Here is a 5,268-nt window from a genome sequence, read left to right on the forward strand (position 1 = left end):
GTCTTGGTCTGCCTGCTCTTGCGCTTCGGCTTCACCCCGGTGGCTTGGTTGACGAGCTCGTCCTCAAACAAAGGCTCCCATTCGATGTCCAACTCGTCCTCTTCCTCTTGCCCGTAGTCCTCCGGAAACTCGTGGTCGAGTGGGAAGCCGTCCAGGTCCAGGCCGACCTGATCATGCATGAAGGCCATCTGATCTTGATCAAAGGTGGACGGTGTGAATGGTCCTCGGCCGTCCTGGCTTTGTGTCTCTTCGGGATCATAGCCGGCCCCGACGGCACCGCCAGCGGCCGCCGCACCACCCTCGAAGATGATGTTTTGCATGTAGTCATCGTCACCGAGGCCGGCATTCCGTCGAACAGGTTGCGTGTGCCCGACAACACGTCGACTGGAATGTGCCGCGCGCGTTTCCTCGCCCCTCCGGATGACGAGCAACCGGCCAACGGTGTGGCGTTGAGGTCGATGGGCGCGGGCGTGGAAGGCGCCACCACACTCACCTCGGGCGAGCACTCCTCGAAGAATCTGGAGGCCTGCGGGTAGACATGGAAGCCGGGCATTGGCTGTGTCGCCGACGCGCGGGGCGAGTAGGGCAGCACCCCCCGAGGAAACACAAATGAGCCGGTGTTGGTCGTGGCCACGGCGGCGTTGACGAGGCTGTGTTGCCCAGGGTTTAACCCTAGGTACATCAACGCCTACCTCGTTGCCGCCGCGACGCGGGCGTTGATGGCCTCCTGCTGCATGGCGGCGGTGATGGCGGGAGGTGCACAAACATGTACTAGGGCATGTTTGTCATGCGTGTGCATATAGAAATTGCTATGCACACGATAAAATCGCACCCGACTGCTGAACGGTCCTACGTGGCAGTGCTATACCGAGCGTGCATGCACGAGCTTTGGACGGGAAGGAACAATCGCTCACAAATCGGGCGGAATCTATCGTCTGTCAAGCAATTTCGTTAGGGCATCTCTAACATCTCTTATCTCATTTCTTTATATTTTCTAAGAGATTGAACTTTTCTTCTATCTAGCAAATCACTTAAAACTTAATCAAAAAAATCAAACAAAAAATGTGTACACAAATTATTTTAAAAATATTTTGAACTAGTTAATTGCATAATTCGACGATGGTACCACCTTAGCATAATACTCCTATATAGCATCATTAGAGAGTCCATGTCTAGCGAAAATCATACTGTATGATTTAACAAGACATTACCCCCAAGAATCATATTTGTACATGTGGGTCGTGATTACTTGAAGTGGACCCGAAAGACTCACACTTATACTTGTCAGTATGGATGACTCTAGTGGTATTTACGGTCAAGTCATACTGTACAAATAAAGAAGTCTGATTTTTTTTGCATTTTTTAGTTTTGCAGGGACATTTTTTTAAGAAATAGAGACGGTTATGTACCATTCGCAAAGAAAAAGATATATGATTTTATTCGTTGTAGATGGCATTAAATGTTAAGGGAAAGAAAAATATCCGCACAATGTCTATATGCATAGAATGACCAAACTGAGAGTGCATACCATTCGTTCGATAACTAACCCTAGCAACAAAGCTCTTTATTCATCCGCCGCCGCTGCCACCGGCACCATGTTACTTGGACTTTTGCTATTTCCCTACATAAAAAAAACTTCAATGACACAGGGCTGGCTCGGGTCCTAGACAGGAGGGGTGACAACCAATGTCACACTAGTAGAATGCCCGTGCGTTGCTACATGCTTTTTAATTTTTGTTCTGATCGTATATATAGCCACATTGTTGCACAAAATCGGTGAATTTTTTGACCTGCCAACGACATCGCCTTGGGACCCTCATCGGTGGATTCTTCCTGAACGTCAACCTAATCCATCTCATCTCTCTCGTACTCTGCAAAAATAAAAACATATATAAACGCACCTTTTTATATTATCTATATATATAATACTTAAAAAAGAATAATGTTCCTTTTCCTGCCAGCTGGCAGAGTGGTTCATCCAAACTTCCATCCTTGGACAGAGCATCATTCCATGAAAATCATCATAGTTGTCCCACATTTAATTGACTTACCAAATAAACTTATCTTTTTCCTTTGGAAGTCAATAAGTGATTGCAAAATAATATCCTAAAATATATTCAAATAGGTATATCATGGGCAGAATTTGGTAAATGTTTATTTACAAAATCATATTAAAATATTTATATCCAGTTGCAATAAGCGGACAATTATCTATTGTATATAAAGAAGAACAGTTATTTGTATGCATCTCTTCTGACCTTCTACAACTCATTGAGTTTTCAGTTCATTTTGTCATAATTACACCAGTGACATAGATCTTTATGAACCTTATATGAACATCACGTTGTATTGTCAAAAAATTACCGTTAAACCACTCTTTTTTTCTTATTCTTTCTCTAATCCACTTCCCAAGTCCAAGCTCATCACCTTTATCAATGGTGCATCCAAATCGCAATTCCTCCTTCCACCCTCACCCACATACACTTGCATTTCAAACATGTAACCGCACAATTATATTTGTTTCAGTAAAGGATGCTTGCCGTTTTTGATTGCTTCACGGTGAACTTCTCCCTCTCTCTCTCTCCCCCATTTAGAACTCTGAACTTGATAAACTGGAAATACGAAAAAATACTTTCTTTCTCTAGATGCATGCAAGATGGAATGTATAGAAGCCAATTAACTAAACAAGAGAAATATCATATTTCTATTCCAACTTGGTTAACATCAACTGCACATGAATCAGTTAAGCCATCAGCATAAAATATAATATATGAACATCCATTATTAGCTTCAACTTTTTTGCAGAACACAATGACTATTACTTTGTCATCGGTAGCTTCAATAGTTAAGGCTTCAAGACACCTGATGATTCAACCTTCACCCTTTCCAGTGACCTCCTTAGCATGAATGCATCATTTTGACAAACTGACAACACTTCACATGACAATTAGAAATCAAAAGACTGATCTGAATTAAAAATAGCATTGGTGCATACCTTATCTTCACGAACATCAACACGTGAACTAAAAATAGTGTTGGTGCATAACTTATCTTCACGAATATCAATATGTGAGCGTACCACATTACATCAGCGGTGCTTCTTCAGGTGAACCAAAATACATAGATAGTCCCAAATGAATCGGTGTTTCCCTCACTCCAGAAATCCATGCAGCTATTCACTTTGTATCAAATAAATACATGAGCAAACAACACAACAAGCGCTCTCTCTCTATCTCATCTACACAACAGCAGCAACAACATATTTTAGTCGCACCATAATAATCACGTCTAACATCTCTCCCTCCCTCTCTCTCCCTCTAACCAGGAAAAAGAACCAGTGCTCAAAACACTTACGCGAACTAGTCAGAAGGGACTGGTGCTCAAAACATTGATGCAACAGAGAAACAGAGATATATAGCACGAAAATGCTCTTGTCGCAAATATAGTAAGAATGTACGATTAGTCGCAACCATCATCTGGTTTGGTTTCTCTACATAACAAAGTATGGACCATAAGACTTGGGTTTTAAAACTCAACATTTCAAACAAGAAATTCATAGTTGTAATCAGATGGACTCACAAGTGCTTTTTCCATACATACAGGCAAGGACCAAAAATACGAACAGTTTAGTTTAAAAATGCAGTTAGGATCTTCATACACACCAATCACTTCGTCATCTCCCCAATATGCTCACCACCGCATTGATGGTACATCTAGCTCACAATCTTCCAACCCTCCTGCAAAACAAAGGTATGTCAAGTGGTCAAACCAACATGCTGATTACTTTACTGAAATGTGCATCAGATAGACACCAAGAAAATTTGGCATCAAGGAAAAAAACTATTGGAGCATAGTTAGTACAATTGTAGAAAAACCAGACCTTTAGGTATGTGTATTTTTGGTGCTCCCGAAATTAACCTTGATTCTGGTTCAAACTAAGATTTGCATGCAAACAACTTTGACGATGCAATACAAGCATGCCGCTGAAGAAATTCTGCTTAAACTTCTGACGTTGTGTCATACCTATGAAAGATATTGTTGTTATGGTTTAATAATCTACATTTCCTATCATAGAGACCTCTCATGCCCTAGAATAGCAAGGACTGTCATTGCATACATAAAAATATGTTGATAGAAACTTTTGTGTACAATAATGGCATACCTTCTTCTGCAGCAAGATCAATATATCACTAAACCGTCTCGGCCGCCTCTGTCCCTGCTGAGACCAGATCCGGGGACTGCTTCACCTGCTCTCTTCGTTCCCCTCGGCAGCTTCAGAAGGCTGCCCGCATGCTCTCGTGCTCGCGTCTCTCCGAGCTCGCGACGACAACTCCAACCACGCCGCCCGCGGCCATCGCTCATGCCGCCACGCTGGCCGCGGTCGCCCTTGCCGTCCGTGGGTCTGATCCGGCCGTTGGGGGTCGGATGGCTCAAGCTCGCCCCATCCCCAAGCCCGCGACGGCCCGCCCGCTGCCAGATCCAGTTCGGGAGGAACTGGTTCTGGTCACTCCGCTGACCGAGCCGCCTATGGCGGGCCACAGCCCCATGGATGGGGTCGGGGTGGTGATGGAGCTCGGCTCTGCGCCGTCGTCTCCGCCTCCGACACCCCTGCCTGCCATCCCTGTTGCTGCCACCGGGGGTGCCGTCGACCAGCTGCAACCCCCACAGCCGGTGTCTCTGGTAGCTGCGACCATGCCGGCCTCTTGTGCAGCAGCACCGAACGCCTCCGGAGGCGTTGATTCTGGCGAAGCTCGTGGAACCGACGATGGGTGTGATGACGCGACGATGCTAGAGAAGTTGGAGTCTCCTCTGCTTGGTCCATCTTCGGCGTTCGTATGCAACGGCCTCTCTGTTGTCGCTGCCACTCTTGAAGCCGAGGCAGGCTAGGAGCACGTGGGTCGGGGGCGCCGTTTCGGCCAGGGCACTCCTCTTGAGCCATCGAGGGAAGGTCTCGAGCGTAGCCTCACCTTCAAGCATTGGGCTCGGGGGAGGTGCTTTCATTGCCTCGAGCGTGGCCACCAAGTCAGTGCATGTCGTGAGCTATGTTTTTAAGGCAGTAAGGCGAGGCAAGGCGCTGGGGGGGCGCCTCACTGCCTAAGCGCTAAGGCACAAGGCAAGGCGACGCCTTAGAGAGTTCTAAGTAGTAGAATTGAGCAGAATTTGGTAGGCAACTGCAGGAGAGGTAGGTGATGGTTGCTTGCTGCTGCCTGCTGTCCTGGAGAGGAGGGGGAGGAGGATCTGCTGGAGAGGAGGGGGAGGCAGATCTGC

At 46.2% G+C, this 5,268-nt stretch overlaps 1 long non-coding RNA gene across 7 annotated transcripts in view; it reads right to left on the reverse strand.

Moving 5' to 3' along the window:
* Positions 1-1,461: 1,461 nt before the first annotated feature.
* The window catches only part of LOC123135767 (uncharacterized), a 9,474-nt gene continuing 5,667 nt past the window's right edge, over positions 1,462-5,268 (reverse strand). The window contains exons 5-7 of one of the 7 annotated variants that reach the window (XR_006466188.1): positions 3,881-4,023; positions 3,580-3,737; positions 3,414-3,490 (exon numbers count right to left, since the gene is read on the reverse strand). This is a non-coding gene — a long non-coding RNA (uncharacterized lncRNA). Of the gene's footprint in view, positions 3,239-3,354; positions 4,024-5,268 lie in introns of those variants that run through there. The other 6 variants (XR_006466185.1, XR_006466190.1, XR_006466187.1 and 3 more) reach the window with 6 other exon arrangements.

This window comes from Triticum aestivum, chromosome 6B (genome assembly GCF_018294505.1).
Source record: "Triticum aestivum cultivar Chinese Spring chromosome 6B, IWGSC CS RefSeq v2.1, whole genome shotgun sequence".
NCBI lineage: Eukaryota > Viridiplantae > Streptophyta > Magnoliopsida > Poales > Poaceae > Triticum > Triticum aestivum.